The sequence below is a fragment of the Camelus bactrianus genome, chromosome X, assembly GCF_048773025.1.
Source record: "Camelus bactrianus isolate YW-2024 breed Bactrian camel chromosome X, ASM4877302v1, whole genome shotgun sequence".
Classification (NCBI taxonomy): domain Eukaryota; kingdom Metazoa; phylum Chordata; class Mammalia; order Artiodactyla; family Camelidae; genus Camelus; species Camelus bactrianus.
The window spans coordinates 898,840-915,807 of NC_133575.1; the positions used below are offsets into that span (position 1 = coordinate 898,840).

Consider the following 16,968-nt stretch of genomic DNA (forward strand, 5'->3'; position numbering starts at 1 on the left):
CTCTCCTTTTGATGGGGATTTATTACATCAGGTGTTTCCAACACGTGACAGAGGGAGGAAGGCGAGAGGTTTATTTGACATCCTTGCCATCTTGGGGCGATGTCTCTATAGGATGTTCTCAGACGGCACCCCCCGAGACGGGAGACAGTGACGTCTCCAGGCAGGATGATGCGTCCAGGAGGGGCCACCAGAGCCATGAGCTCTCCTCTGGGCCCAGCTTTGTGCAGAGACCAGCAGTGTCCACTCCGTGTGTCTCCCCTCCTCCGTGCAGGTATTGCTTCTGCTCACGGGGCTGTGATGGTTAAGTCTGTGTCAACTTAATTTTGTGGATCGCTGGGAGGGGCCCAGATAGCTGGGTAAATAGGATTCTGGGTGTATCTGGGAGGCGTGATTCTGCAAGAGATGCGCAACTGAATCAGTGGACAGAGTGAAGCAGATGGTCCTCCCCGGGGTGGGTGGGCCTGGTCTAATCAGTTGAGGGTCTGAATAGAACCAAAAGATGGAGGGAACATATATGATTGGTATCCATCTGTCTAAAATCTATCTGTTTATATATCTAACCACATCTATTTACCTACCTCTGTCATCTGTCTGTATTTATCTACCTATCTCTACAAATACCATGTATCTAAAATCTGTATATGTAACTGCATCTAGGCATCTAACTGTATCTATTTTTCTCTATCATTTGTCCCCCTATTTATGTATCTAACTCTATTTCTTTGTCTCTATCTATTATCTCCTTATCCATCTATTTATCTATGATTTATCTGTTACCCACCTGGGTCCTCGGACCCCTTACTCCGTGGAAATGGATGAGGCCAGACAAGGAGTTCAGGGGAGGCTTTGCTGGGACTTGTGCTGCAGCAGGGGGAGTGAGAGCAAGAAACAGGGGCCATTGGGGGTGCTCGGAGAGGGAGGGGGTGAGCAGGACCCTTAAATGGGGTGAGGGTGGGGGCGGGTCGGGTCGGGCAGGAGGGGCGGCTCACCCCCTTGGTGGTGCTGTGTGCAGGGATCACACCTGACATCTGCTTTTGCTCAGAAGTGGCAGCTGGGTTTGGTCTTTTTGTATCTTGTTGTTCATAACCTGCCACAACTGCACATGCCTGTGGTTATTTTTAGTCCCTTATCATTTATTTGTGTCTGTTACTGGAGGAGACGCAGCTGCAGGTGCAGCAGCAAAGGGTCCCGGGTCCCAGCTGGTCTCATATCTAGCCTCTATCTATCCTTCCTTCCTTCCTTCCTATTTATCTATCTATCTGTTTGTCCATCCATTCTATCTATCTATCTATCTACCTACCTACCTACCTACCTATTATCTATTATCTATTTGCCTTCTTTCCATCCACTCATCCTATTGGTTCTGTCTCTCTGGAGAGCCGTAAGGAAGCAGCTGGGGAAGGGCCAGGGGAGGAAAGAGAGGACTGTGTCGATGGTGGGGGAGGCAGGACGCAGGGCCCATGGGCAGGACAGTGAGGGGAGCTGGGGGTGCTTTAATTAGTTAATTTAAATTAATTAATAGAAGTTAAAATATAAATATAATATCTTGTTTACAGTGATATAAGTATGCACAATTATAACATAATGGTTACATGATTATACAATTATTCAGAGTCATATATAATTTAGATATATAACTATAATTTCATATGATTATAACATACAAGTAATGTATCTCTATACATTATATATCATATAGTTTATAACTAATAAGTAACATTAATCTATATACATCATATAGTTTCTAACTCTATATACTATATATAATCTATACATAATTGTATTATATATTTATATACTTGCATGTTATATATATTATAATCTATATAATTAAAATGATACTAACATATGAAAGTACCTATAATGGGTGCTGTATAATTTAATACATTTATAATTATATATACAATAATGCGTGTATAATGGTCAAGTCGGCTTGTCCACCCAGTGGAAGGCTGTCTTCCACTGTCAGAAAAGCAGTTCTGTGTTGCAGCCTCCCTCCGCAATTGCAGGGGAGCCCCGGGGAGACGCCGCCTCCTCGCCTTTGGGAAGGCGGCCCTGGGACCCCAGCCCCGGGCTCGGGTTTGCAGGGCTCACGTGCCTGGCTTCCTCTGCATCTCCCCACCAGTGGCCGGTTTGACCCGAGGACACGTTGTCTGTCTGCATTACGTGCAGTGTCTTCAAAGTCTGTCCTTGGGGAGAAGAAGCCAGTCCGTTGATTATTTCATCCGGCCTCTGACCGCATCCTCGGTCTTGCCAGCTGCACCCCCACTGCTGGGCAGGAGCCTGTGGGGACAGGGGCATTTTCAGCACTTTCTAGTCCGAGGGAATGGGAGGCGGGGGACCCCTGGGTCTCTTCTAACTCTGGGATTCAGTACACATCTCCACTGCAGCCTCTTTGCTAAGCCTTGCTGTTCTGGTTTGGTCCTTTCTGGGTGGAAATCAGCATCTTCATCTTCCCAGGGGGTTTCTAGGGGTCAGAGCAAGTCCCTGCCTTCCATGCACAGGAGTGCTGGCTCCAAGGGGGTGGGGCAGGTGCATTGTGGACTTTGCACCCTCCCAGGGGAGCCCCTAAACATTTGCCTTTGTCTTGTCACTTTTCCACAAATTTATCACCATTGAAGAAAAAACTGTATTTAAGCCCCCAGGTCTAATTGCTTCTTTGAGGTTAAAAAATTTTCTTTTCTGTGAGGCCTTGTAAGCATCTGAAACAAAACTATTCTCCAGTTGATCTGGAGGGGGAAAAGAAAATCAGTTTAATTCACATGCCCCAGGTACAGAACCTAAGAGGGTAGAAGGAAAAAAATTTTCCCCCATTCCTGCAATGGGTTTGAAGGGCTTATAAGTGAAACACCTTTTAATAAAGCAGCTTCCTGGGCAAGTGTTTTGTGATAAATAGGTATCCATTTTACTCTTTGTCTCAAGCCTCAAATAAGTCAGTGGAGGAGAATGTTTTGTTGGCTTCAAAGCCTGTATTTTTTTTCTCAGAGTGAACTGAAAACCAACCCAAACCCACTTTGGACATCAATACCTGGTGTTACCAGGGCTCTCCTGCCCCTGAGATATGCTCTGGGTCAGGACTCTTGGCTAAAATAATACAACCGTGTCCACTGGTCAGCTTTGCAGACCGGAAGCCAACTCCTTGACCCCAGAAGCTCTGTTCCAAAGCTGTTGCTCCAAGTGTCTTCCTTGGAAATGACCGTCCCTTCTTCCCCCTCCCTCCCTTCCTTCCTTGTTATTCCTAACAAGCTCATCCACACCTGAGTTTATGCTAATGCAGTGGCTCTTGGGGGTGGGGCTGGCAGCCAGAGGAACCAAGCACGTGACCAGAGGGCTGACCTTCTTAGCCACGCCCCCAGCCTCCGCGGAGGGGAGAGGGGCTGCGGGCTGAGCGGCCGAGGGTTTAACCAGTCCTGCCTGATGGCACCTCCATAAGAAAGCCAAAATACAAGGACTGTGAGAGCTTCCGGGGTGGGGAGCACGCCCGCAGGTTGGGAGGCAGCTGCCCCCCAAAGTCCACAGAGACTGAAGCCCCAGCACTCGGGACCCTCCTGGACCTCGTCATCCGGAGAATCACCCCCGTCTTCAGCATAAACGGTAAGAGAGCCAGGTGTTCCCAAAGTTCTGTGGGGAGGGGGTCGTGGGAACCCTCAGTTTGCAACCGAGCCGGACAGAAGTGTGGGGGACCTGGGGACCCCCCTGGTGCTTGGTGTTGAGTGGGGGCCGTCCTGGGGGCCTGAGCCCTTAGCCCCTGGTGTCTGCACGAACTCGGGGTCGGTCGTATCAGAGTCGAACTGAGTCGCAGGACACGCAGCTGGTGTCCGACGAGAACTGGGTGTGGAAGACGCACCACTCGGGGTCGGAGGGACTGAGGGCAGGGAGACGGGTTTCCTTTAGCAAGTGCGCTTCTCTTACTCCTTCAGAGCAAACCCCTCGTCCTGGCTGGACTCTCTGCTCTTGCTGTTTTTCTTGTAAGCCTGTCTCCTCCCTGTAGTTGGAGAGAACTCTCTAAAACGCCAATTAGAGCGTGTCTGTACCTGCTTGAGGCCCTGCGTGCTTTTCCATGGCTGTTAGAGGGAAAAAACAAACCCCTTCACCTGTCCTGCCGGCCGAGGGGGCGCGGCCGGCGTGAAGGGCGGTCACGGAGGGAAGGAGCCCGTTCTGGGGCTGGTGGAAATGACGCCCCGCGGCGTGCATCTCGGGGTTTAGACTCTGTGTCCTGGTGCTTCCAGACCTTGGAAATTGTTTCTTACTACTTGGCTTTGGCAGAGGAAAAATATTAAAATATTTGGGGACTAATCAATGTGCCCGGCCGGCTAAGAACAGACCCGTTTCATTTTCCAGGGCAGACCCCTCATAGCATCTCTAAATAAATGCCATGAACCGTTCGCCTCTTTTTCACGACAGTGTGCGTCTCTGAAATTTAATTTCGTGCTTTTGGATGCTCATGTGAGTTAGAATGATACCCGTGATTTGCTTTCTTTGCACCGCAAATTGGTTTCCTGGGGGTGGTTGTCATTAATGACCACAAATCAGGTGGGTTAAAGCCGCAGGCATCCACCCTCCCCTGTCCTGGAGGCCAGACATCTGAGGTCAAGGTGTCCCAGGGCGGCACTCCCTCCCGAGGCTCCAGGGGAGGGTCTCTCCTGCCTCTTCCAGCTTCTGGGGGCTCCAGGCGTCCATCCCTGGGCTGGTGGCCGCCTCCCTCCCGTCTCTGCCTCCGTCTCCACGTGGCGTCTCCTCTGTGTCTGCGTCTCTCCTCTTCGGTCTCTTCTGAGGTCACTGTCCCTGGATGCAGGGCCACCTCCTCCAGGAGGACCTCCTCTCAGACCCTTCACATCATCACATCTGCAGAGACCCTGTTTCCAAATAAGGTCCCCTTCTGAGGTGCCAGGGCTGGGACTCGAACCTGTCACCTTGGTGGGGGGGGGCACAGTTCCGTCTACAACACCCCCCCTCAGGCAGCACCTGATACGCATCTGATTTGGGTGAATTTCCACGGTTCACGGGCTGCGAGGGAGCGAATACACGCGGGCGTTCTCCGCCCTAAAGCGTCAGGTGCTCCTTGTGAAGGAGCAGCAACTGTTTATGCCTTTTTCCCAGCACAGGTGAGACCGCCTCCCATTTTAAGTGGCCCATCCCTCACTCAAAACGCTGAGATCAGAGTTGTTTCGGCTAAAAGTGATCAGGGGCTCTGCCTTTGAGAATCGCCCCACGGATGCGGGTGCCCCAAACCCACGTGGTCCCCGTGACCGAGGCTGAGTTAACGCAGGGCGTGCAGGACGGAGCTGCTGGCTCAGGCCTGGGGACACTTGGATCCTAGAAAAAAAAAAAAAAGAAGTGTTTTGTGAGCACGAGTTGCTTGGTGTGTTCCAAGTGTGAGTCTGAGGAATTGAGAACCGGGGAGGGGGAGAGTCCTGCAGATTCTCGGCGTCCCTGAGAATTCCGGGACCCGATGGAGTTCACGGACCCGCGTGGCCGCTCAGGCCCCTCGCTTGTCTTCTTGGCTATACGACTCCCTGGGGAGGGTCTCCGTGTTTCCGCAGTTCGTGGGTGGTCTGTGTCCCCCTTCCTACCGTGGGCGTGTGTAGAACTTTGCTAAGCCTCAGAGGAGCCCAGAGGTTAGCTTTTAGCAGACATGGCAAAGCGCCTACTGTGTGCACGGAGCAGCCCTGCTCCCTGGAACACCGGGAAAGGGAGGGATCTGCTTTCTTCCCGTCGGAGGAAATCACAACGGGGAGATGTTACCAGGCTTTTTCACCGACAGGTCCCCCCCCAAAGTGCACAGAGAGTCCGGGCCTCTGATCGAGCTCTCTTCCCCTTCGAAGGAGGAAGTCCTCCCACTTGTTCTGAAGGCGCGTGCGGGCGGCGGCGGTCCCGGAGCTGTGTGTCTGCGTGTGTGTCTCTGTGTGTTTGTGTTAATGTGCCCCTGTCCTGGTCTTGCCTCTGTGTGAGTCTCTGCAGTTGTAGGTCTCAGTGTGTCTGTTTATTCCTGCATCTGAGTGTGTGTCTGTGTTCATTGGTCTGTGTGCGTGCGTCTTGGTCATGCACCTGTGTGCCTGCATTTATATGCCGCTGTGTCTGCATTTATTCCTGCGTCTGTGTGTCTCTGTGTCTACGTACGTTCCTCGGGCTCACCGGAGGCAGCTGCCCCTTTTATTTTTCTTTTACCGAAGTCTAGTCAGTTACAATGTTGCATCAATCTGGTGCACAGCACAGTGCTGCAGTCACACATACACATACATATATTCCTTCTCAGATTCTTTCATTGAAGACTATTACCAGGTTTTGAATATAGTTCCCTGTGCTGTACAGGACGGCCTCCTTGATTGATCTATTTTACAGGGAGGCCGCCTCCTCTCAAAGTCCCCAGCCCCGCCCCGCGGCCCTGTTGTCTGGGCCTGTCCCCTCTCTGCCACCAGGGAGGTCGGTGCCAACAAGCCTGATTTAGGGGCAGTTATGCATTTCATCCAGAACGTAGCCCGCTGGCTGTTTCCTACGGGGTGCGGTGTTCATATTTCAGCATGTGTGATCATACCCGTGGCCGGGGTGGGGGCGGGGCTGGAGCAGACACAGGTTAATTCGGATGTGATAGAAGCAAAACGGGCTCCCCTCCTCAGAGAACCAGACGCCCCTACACAGAGCCCACTGGTCTGCAGCAGTGATGCAGGGAGAACAGCCGCGGGGGCGGGAGGACCAGCTGTGGCCGCAGCCCCGGGGAGGATTTACGAGGCCATAAAGCCACCGAGGGCCTCGCACTTTGCATATTGTTTTTTATGGCACCGCGGCTGCTCTCGTCCCGGAAGAATTTATGCTCATGAGTGAGCATCAAGAGTATCATAAACTGGAGACCGTGCCGGTTTCCAAAAGGACTTTTATTCTCTTGGTTAATAGACCTGGGTCTGAAAGCGCATTGGGGTCCTGAACTAAAACAGCATCCGTGCACGGGTTCTAAACACCAGATTCCCTTTTTTTTTTTTTTTTTTTTTTTTTTTGACAAAAAGGCCTCCTTGATCCAGTGGGTCTCACCAGGTATTGAAATAAAACCTGAAGATGTTTTATGGAAATCTGAAACCTGCAGGTCTTGATTAAAAATGTCTACGATCCTAAAAGCTGGAGTGGAAGGATGTATCCGGCCTCTGCTGTGATGGACCGTTTCTGGGGGCCTCGGGGCGCACGGACAGAGGGTTGCACTTTTTGCAATAATGACTCATTGGATAAATATTTTATTTTGTTTTTACTTTTGGCTCCTTGTGGGTGGATGAGGGTTGTTATCCGTGAGTGACAGCTCGATTAGTAGCTAGAAGCTGGTTCTGCTACACATTAGGTCCTTGTGGTTTATCTATTTTATATCTATTTTATACGTTCTTCTGTCATTTCCCTGAAAGAAGGGTCTCTCGGTCAGAACCCAGACCTCATTTGCTCCATGGAACCCAGGGAAAGAAGATCTAATTCTGAGGGCGTTCACTTTGACTCAAGGCGATGTTCGGAGGCGTGTTTTTTTTAAACTCCAGGGAACGGTTGCCTGGGTTTGACTCTATGGCCAAGATCCATCGATTCTCATTTAAATTGATTTTGGCTTCTAATGACTTTGAAGAGAAAAAGGTTCGTTCCTGTACATAGAGGGCAGAAGAGTACCCTTGTCCGCACAATAAACTGGGTGACATGGTCTCCCGTGGAGCGTGAGGAACTCGGGCTTGTCAGCAGAGAACCTGGGTGTCCGGGGAGCAGACCTCCCAGCACAGTGAGGCCAGCCAGCCCTGTTTCTTCTCGGTACTTAGTAACCTGTGGTGACAGAGAACACCTGCAGGGAGAACTGAAAAAGAAAAACCCAGAAAACAAAAAGCGCAAAAGGAACCAGAGTAGGATGATTGTGAAAACTCTCAGCCTCTCCAGATGGTGGAAGATGGCGAAATTCAGAGATGGCTGCGGAAACCACACAAGTGGCTGAGAGTGGGGCAGAAAGACTTTTGGCTGAAAGTTCAGAGATTATGAAGAGGTCCACGGGGGATGTAGGTACCAGGAGGTCCTCAGAGAGAGGCAGGGTGGTCTCCTCCGATCCCTCCACCCAACCTGGACCTGGAGGGGACTATACCACGCGAGAGAAGTCAGTCCGAGAAAGGCAAATACTCTGTTACTACTTATATGCGGAATCTAGGAAAAAACACAACAAACTGACGTGGCATGGTGTGGGTGGGCCACATCTAATCAGTTGATGGCCCTAAGGTCGTGGGGGGGACACCTAAAGTCCCCCAAGGAAGAACGAATTCCACCCGCCGACTGTCTTCAGGCTCACAGTACAGCATCACCTCTTTCCTGGGTCTCCAGTTTGCCGGGCTTCCCGGCAAATTTTGGACTTGCCATGCTTCATAATCTCATGAGACAATCAGTTCCTTAAAATCAGTCTCTCTGTCTGTCTCTCCCTCTCCCTCCAAACATCCTCTTGGTTCTGATTCTCCAGAGACCCTAATGTGCCCTCCTAGGTACCTCGGGAGTCTGGCTGAGTTGCCTGAGGCCTTCCTTACCTAAATAACCCAGCGGTGAGTGAGCAAGGCCGAGCGGGTGGTGTGGGGGTTGATGTTTGGAATCGTACCGGGCACAAGGGAGATTATTTGGATATAAGAATGAACAGGGCAAGGGTAAGATATGAGCTGCTACCAGGGCAGCAGCTGCAGGGTCTGGGGACCTGGGGGAAGGGCGAGGGGACGGCCAGCCTTCCCACAGCATGTCAGAAGGTCCCTGCCTGCGTCATCCAGCTCAGTGGGTCTCGGCTGCCCCAAAGCCATAAGTATGCACACGTGTGGAAGCAGGTTGGCACCAGACAAGGAGGGTGAGCGGAGGGTTTGAGATGGGCATTTTTTTTTTTAATGATCATACTCTGCTTAGAGTGATTGCAAAATATGGGCTTTATTCCCCGTGTTGTACAATGTATCCTTGTAGCCTATTTATTTTATACATAGTAGTTTGTACCTCTGACTCCCCTCCCTCTATCGTACCCCTCCCCCTTCCCTCCCCCCACTGGTCACCACTAGCTTGTTCTCTGCACCTGTGAGTCTGCTTCTGTTTTGATATATTCACTCATTTGTTGTCTTTTTTAGGTTCCACATATAAGTGACATCATATGATATTTGTCCTTCTCTGACTTACTTCACTTAGAATGACATTCTCCAGGTCCATCCATGTTACTGCAAATGGCATTATTTTATTCTTTTTCGTGGCTGAGTAGTAGTCCATTGTAGAAATATACCACATCTTTATCCCGTCGTCTGTCATTGAACATTTAGGTTGCTCCCATGTCTTGGCTGTTGTAAATAGTGCTGCCGTGAACTGGGTTACATGCATCTTTTTGAATTAGAGTTTTCACCTTTTCCAGATATACATGCCCAGGAGTGGGATTGCCGGATCATATGGTCAGCTTTCTGTTTCTTGGTTGAATTAATGACAGAGGCTTGAAAGCTAAAATGAGCACATCTTTTTCTATGCACCATCTCCTAATTTTTTTTGTGGGGGGAGGGTTTCCATGAAACATTCTGCCTTCTCGGTGCGTTCTTTGTCATCCTTCCCTTCCTCTGTCCTCCCCTTTGCCTCCCCCCCCTCCCCCCCTCCTCATTCTCCCCTCCCCCTCCTTTTAGGAATCCCCACTCCCATCACTTCCTCCAACGTCCACTCTTATGACCTGGAGTCTCCGATGTTCTGGATTTCCTGGAACTGCGTTTGCATCTGTCTCTCTGCAGTTTTGCCCCTGATCCCAAAGGGCAGAGACTATAGTTCGTAAAGGACCCGGACGACACCAGTGCTGGGTGCTCGCTGTGGTGCCTGGGTCTCTGCTCTGCGGTTGCTACTGGGCAATGTACAAGCTGTTGTCTCATTTTAGCTTTTTAGCTAAACCTCCTTGAGAGACAGGGAGAGAGAATCAATGTAGATGGATAGAAAAGTAAACAGGTAGGTAGACAGGTGGGTAGATAGACAGGTAGACAGGTAGGTAGGTAGGTAGACAGGTCAATAGATAGGTAGACAGGTAGGTTGGTAGACAGGTAAGTAGGTAGGTAGATTGGTAGACAGGTAGGTAAGTAGGTAGACAGGTAGGTAGGTAGATAGGTAAGTAGGTAGACAGGTCAATAGATAGGTAGACAGGTAGGTTGGTAGATAGGTACATTGGTAGACAGGTAAGTAGGTAGACAGGTAGGTAGATAGGTCAGTAGATAGGTTGGTAGAGAGGTAGGTAGGTTGGTAGACAGGTAAGTAGATGGGTAGATAGGTAGGTAGGTTGGTAGATAGGTACATTAGTAGACAGGTAGATAAGTAGGTAGACAGGTAGATAAATAGGTAGACAGGTAGGTAGACAGGTCAACAGATAGGTAGACAGGTAGGTAGGTAGGTAGACAGGTAGGTCAGTAGATAGGTAGGTAGGCTGGTAGGTAGGTATGTTGGTAGACAGGTAGGTAAGTGGGTAGATAGGTAGGTAGACAAGCAGGTAGACAGGTAGGCGGACAGGTCGGCAGAGATGACACAAGCACGTGAAACTGGACAGCGTGCTGTAGACTTTCTCCTCCATCTCCTTCTTCTGAGGAGTATTTGGCTTTATGTCGAGCAGCAGAGGCGGCATCACGCTGACCTTGAGGACGCCTGGCTTGGGCTTCTCCAGGGTAGATGGGTTTCTGATTATCCCTTCGTCCTGGGACACCCTCCATAGCCCCGGGTCGTGGTCCTTACCCCTCAGGTGTGGTCCTGCTCCGGGAAGCTCTCCGATGTTGGTCCTGACACCCCAGTAGGCGGGAAAAGAACTCCAAACTCGTTCCCAGACGTGGGCAGCTCCAGAAATACCCAGTTCTGTCTTGCAGACCTCCACCTACCCGGTCCCCTGGGGTCTTTGGAGCTGTGTCCCCACATCCTACCCCCATCCCTCAGGTGCAGTGGGGAGTCAGCCACGGCGCAAGGGTTTTTTTCTGCAAATGCTGCTGTTCCACTGTCCTTTCTGTCCCGTTTACTTCCTCAATTTCCACCCACGGGGATGCTCTGGAATCTGACCCCTTACCCATCGGCGCAGCGTGGGGAGGGCTGCGCTCAGAGAGCCAGCTGGACGGATGTGAGTCTCGCCCGTGTGGTCCTGTCCCCCCGAGAACCTTCCCCTCCAGCCTCTGCCTCCGCGCGGTTACAGCCCTGTGCGTTCCACACAATCTTCTCTATTTTACCCGGAGTCCCTCGCTGTTTTTCACATGAGATTTCATCTCTCAGAGGCAACTACGCCGTCCGTGGTGTCCTGACATTGACAGGCACGCTTTGATTTCCCCCCGTTATAGCTGGCACTTATTTTAGTTTGGCAAAGGACAGATACCAAACTACAGTAACCGCCAGAGAGTCTTTTATTTGCTGTCCCTCAGCGTTTATTGGATGGAAATGTAGACACTGGGAATTTTCCCAAAAGAATATACTCAAAGCAAAATCACCTAAGCAAGCACAGTGTGGGCTCTTTTTGAAAGATTCAAATAATAATTATTTTTGTTCCCGTTGTCCTGAGTTACGATGGACGGTCGGCACTGTAAGGGAGTCAGGTGCACGGCAGAATGACTGGCCCCGTCATGGAATGGTGACCAGGATAAGTTTAGGGACCACCCATCCTGCCGTATAAACACAACAGTAAAGAAATAAGGAAAAAGATTCTTTTCCTTGTGATGAGAACTCTTAGGATTTACCGACTTAACGGCTTTCACGTATAATGTACAGCAGGGTTAACCGTCTGTATCGTGTTTCGTCCCCACTAATTCCTCTCATCACTGGACATGGGGACCCTTGACAACCGTCATCCAACCCTCCTCCTCTGCTGACCGTCGGCCTGATCCTTCTCCTTGATGGCACTCTTCCTTTAACTCTGCTGACCTTTTCCCTTGGCCATCAGAGTGGCATTTCTTCCAGAGGGTTTGGATTTGCACAGGACGATGTACCAGGGGCAGCCATGGCCCTGCCCGAGTCCCTAAGGCTTCCTGAGACGCCGTCTGCTCACAGTTCCCAGTGGGGCGGTGGGCACCGCGTCCCCCTGACCGGTTTACGCCCTGGCTGAGGGGCGTGTGTGCTGAACCGAGAGTCTGGGGCCTGATAGCATTGCCTTAACGCCCCCGAGGGGCAGCAGCGTGAGACGGAAGGGCGCTGCTTCCTTCTCCTGCAGGAGGAAGATTCTGGGCGTGTTCCAGAAGCCCCCAGAGGGACTGGTGAGGCCCCAGCTGCCCACAGGGGCGACCCCACTCCCTACTCCACTGACGTAATAAGAAATCTGTGTCTAGTCTCTGCCCCTGTTTCCCGGCACGCAGCTCCCCCAGCCCTTCGACTCTCCAAAGTGATAACGTCTTTTGTGCGCTGACCCGTGGCTCCCAGGTGACCTCGGGCTGGAGCTGGTTGCCATGGAGACCAAGCCTGCATAGAGAGTTGGGACTTTCAGCCCAGCCCCCTGACCTCCCGGGAGGGGAGAGGGCTTGGAGGCTGACTTCAATCCCCAAAGGCCAGTGATTTCATCAGCCGTGCCTGCAGGACTGTGGACAAAAAATTGTCACCTGCCACTTCAGTAAACAAACAAAAAAATTGCCCCCTGCCACTTCAGCCATTAAGCCATCAGCCACTGCAGCCGCCCGGATGGTGCCCCGTGTGGGGACTCAGGATGCAGAAAAACAGGACCCTGGTCCTAGAGAGTTAAGGTTCACATCAGAGGATTGATTTCAATGAGCCCAGACTCTTGGATCTTCCCACACATAGAAAAGCACTAAATTCATTAACTTGAGAGGTCTGCCTTTAAAAAAAAAAAAATTACAGTTGCTTTACAATGTTGTGTTCATTTCTGGTGTACAGCAGAGTGATTCAGTTATACATATAGATACGTACTCCTCTTCATCTTCTTTTCCATTACAGGTTATTAAAATATATTGAATATCGTTCCCTGTGCTCTGCAGTAGGACCTCGTTGTTTTTCTATTTTATATGTAGTCGTGTGTATCTGCTAACCTGGAACTCCCAATTCATCCGTCCCCTTTTCCCTCTTTGGTAACCATAGGTTTGTTTTCCATGTCTGTGAGTCTGTGTCTGTTTTGTAAATTAGATCATTTGTATCATTTTTTTTTAGATTCCACCTATAAGTGCTATCATGTGATATTTGTTCTTTCTTTGTCTGAGTTACTTCACTCAGTATGACCATCCCTAGGTCCATCCATGTGGCTGCAAATGGCATTATTTGACTTTTTTTTATGGCTGAGTCGTAGCTTTTATGTGGCTCAGGGGGTAGGAATGGATAAATTGGGAGATTGAGATTTGCAGACATTAACTACCATATATAAAACAGATAAACCACAAGTTCATACTGTACAGCACAGGGAACTATATTCAATCTCTTGCAATAACTTACGGTGAAAACAAAAAAATGAAAATGAATACATGCGTGTTCCTGTATGACTGAAGCACCGTGCCGTGCGCCAGAAATTGGCACAGCATCGTAAACTGACTTCAATAAAAAGATAGTAAAAAATAAAATGTGCATTAAAATTTTTTTAAAATATGTACGTATTTAAACGTTTTTTATTGAATGAGAGATTCTTTATTTCTCTAGTGGTCGCTCTCTCCTCATACCCTCCTGGTGCCTTTCGCGATTGCAGGAGACAGATTCAACCACGTAAGCATCTCTCCACATTTGTGTGCCTTTCAAGTCACCAAGGACCGCCCAGAAGATGGTCAAATGCTGAGGCAAAGGGGAACTGACCAGTGGCCCAATGGGCCAAATTTGCCTGATTTGATGAAAGCATTGATTTGACGTCTGGTGACACAAGTCACCTGGGTCTCCTACACCAGAAGGCAACTCTCTTATTGTCCCTTGTGTTTCCTCCGTTTCCTGGTCCTCACCTGACCCAGGACCTCAAAATGCCTAATATCCCCAGCAGTCCTGGAGTGGCTTCGTGCAATCTAGCATCTCCATGCTTACTTGCCTCACTTACAAAATTCCTTTAAAAAACAGAAGATCAAGGTGGGAGGGTGTAGCTCAGGGTTAGAGCGCATGCCTAGCATGCACGAGGTCTGGGGTTCAATCCCCAGCATCTCTGCCCCAAAAGATAAATAACTAATTGATTAAATCAACCAACAACGACCTCTCCCCATGAAAAAATTTTTTTCTTAAGTCGCAAAATCAAAGAGGCTCTTTGCATTCGGGCGGCGTCAGAAGAGCAGCTAAGAACAGCATGTTCCCATTTGTCAGGGCGGCCAAGGAGATTCCACCAGGCTTTGCCGACTGGAGACAAGGCGGTCTTACTCAGTGATCCAGAAAATCTCCTTTCCGGTCAGGATGTGTCTCCAGGAAGAACGAAACGAAAACGGAAAAAGGAAAATGTGGAGGGAGACTTCTGATGCTAATTCTGTTTGCATCAGGGAACGTTTTGCAACACGGGGAATGTTGCAAAAGCCACACAGGGTGTAAGTTACCCAGCTGGGGACACGTTCCTCTCCGGGAGAAGAGCACAGATACAGACATTCATTCCTGGATGCCGCCCGGCGGCGCCGGTCCATCTGGAGAACGTAGACGCGGAGGATTTCCCAGGTGGACGGGGCGTGGGGCATCTCACAGGCCAGGGAACCCAACCCCGGAAACCACAGCCGGGAGTGTGGCTTGAATTGGTGTGTCCCCTCCTCCTTGGGCTGTGCCAGTGAAGGCCCAGACGGAGGTGGTGCTTCTGGAAGCTGAGAATCACCAAGGATGTCTGCTGGCCCCCCCAAAGTTGGCAGAGAACCATGCAATAGGTTCTCCCCGGGGGCCCCCGAGAGAACCCCCCCGCTTTGGGCTCCCTGGATTTCAGAAATTCTGGCCTCCAGCATGGACAGAGACGGAATCTCTGTTATTTGGAGCCTCCGTCATTTATGGCCATTCGTTACGGCCGCCCGAGGGGACTAATTCAGGAGCCATCGGAGGCGAGCTGTGAATGCCATGATTTTAAGGGCGGAGATCGGTGGCCGCCTGGAGGCTCTGCAGAGAGAGCAGGTGAGCCTTCGAGGCTTGCTTGGAAGGGAAAAGAGGGCTTGGTGCCTGTCAGCCGAGGGGGGCTGACGTGGGGTTCTAGGAGGGGAGCGGCCCAAACGAAAAAACACTCAAGGGGTTGCCATACCGCCGGACAGACTTCAGCCGGAGACACCACGGGGTTGACAACACTTTATTCCATTGCCACAAGGAGGTGCGCGCCCACGACGCACCTGCCCTGCCTTTCATCTGTGCTCTGCCAGCACACGCGCAGTGTGAGCTTCTTTGTTCACTAGGCTCACAGAATATCTCTAGCATGTGCATACTTCTATTTCCTTTGTTGTAAATCTTATATAATTGATACATGCGTACAGCCATCATTTACTGCATGCTACAGACATGCTCGGATCGTGGCCTTGGGTCCCGCGGCCTCAGCTCACCTCAGGGCCAGCTCGCAGTGCCCCTCGTGTGGAACCTGTTGGCCGCAGAGGGAAGCGTGGGAGGAGAGTCAGCAGACCACAGAAGTGTGTAGCTTCTATGTTCAGACACGTATGGGGTTTCAGGAATGGCTCGATCTTTCCGAATACTGAGGACTGTACTCAGACTCGGTAAGGCCAAGAGCTGTGGCCGATCACGTCTCGATGTCTTTGCCTGCTCCTTGGTGCTGTGAGTGCTTGGGGGCAGAAGAGGTTGCCGTTTGGTGAGTATGGATGGCAACATACAAGCCCGTCCGGTTTACATAATGATCCCTTGTTCGCTCAGAAACAGTTGTTGAAGACTCGCACACGTAGTGAACAATCTCATGGTTGCCGGGCAAAGGGGGTGGGAAGTTTGAGATTTGCAAATTTTAGCCACCATATATAAAAATTGATTTGAAAAAAATTTCTTCTGTGCAGCACAGGGAACTAGGTTCAATATCTTGAAATAAACTTGAATGAAAAAAAATAAGAATGAATATATGTATGGATATGCATGACTGGGACATGATGCTGTGCACCGGAAATGGACACATTGTGAGTGATGGTACTTCAATTAAAAAAAGATAATTTTTTAAAAATTTGTTAATAATGACCATGATAATCTGGCCGTTCATGCTGGATCTTTAATTACGCGGGGAGCCATTTAAAAGGCCACCTTGGACGGAAACGCTGGCTGCGCTGGAGGCCCCGGGACGCTCAGCACATCTCTGCATGTGAACGCGTTTAACCTCCTGCCCGTCTCAAGGGCGTTTCCATCACCCTGTCGAGCGGCGGGCGTCCGCTGGAAACCCGCCAGCGTTCACGGACGCACTTCCAGCCTGCGAAGCCGGGGAGCCGGTTAGCATAATGAAGAAAGCCGTGGTTGGCAATTCAATTTCGAACCCTGTAAAGGTGCCTGTGTGATTTATGGAAACAATTCCACGGTGCGCCGGGGAGGCCTTCCGCGCGGACGGAAGGGATCATGATGCAGGCGGGGTGGCGGCTGTGAGGCGGGGTCGGATCTACACAGACGATCGGGCACCTTGCTTCACCAAGGGTTCTTTTATTTTTACTTATTTATTTATTGTTCTTTTGTCTCTCTTTGATGGAGAAATGTAATTTGCCTTTGCAGAATGAGGTCAATATTTTCTAAAGGATACAATTTCCCTCCCCCCTCCCCATCTTTACAATCAATTTAAAGCCTTGATAAGTGGCCAAAAGGCGCAGAAGTGAACGGGACACGCCGTCATCCACAGACGGGCTCCTAAAATTGGGGGGACACATCCTTCTTTCAGATCGAAGCTTGCGTCGTGAGACCATGAGGCTGTGTCCGAGTCTGGATCCTGGAGTTCGCCTCCCCGTGCGTGCTGGCTCCGGAGGGACGCTCGCCCTGCCGGCAGAAGCCGTAAACGGCCCCGTCTCTGCTTTGGTGGCCTTGGAGTGGTTAACCGTGTCCACATGCAGGGCGTGCCGTCCACCAGGGAGGCTCACCCGAGCCTCGGGGTCCAGGCTTTTTGCGATTGGTTACGTAGAA

At 50.6% G+C, this 16,968-nt stretch overlaps 1 long non-coding RNA gene across 2 annotated transcripts in view; it reads left to right on the forward strand.

Moving 5' to 3' along the window:
• The first annotated feature begins 3,340 nt into the window (after positions 1-3,340).
• LOC123612253 (uncharacterized) overlaps positions 3,341-16,968 on the forward strand; it is a 60,778-nt gene continuing 47,150 nt past the window's right edge. For both annotated transcript variants that reach the window (XR_006719456.2, XR_006719457.2), the window contains exon 1: positions 3,341-3,594. This is a non-coding gene — a long non-coding RNA (uncharacterized LOC123612253). The remainder of the gene's footprint in view (positions 3,595-16,968) is intronic.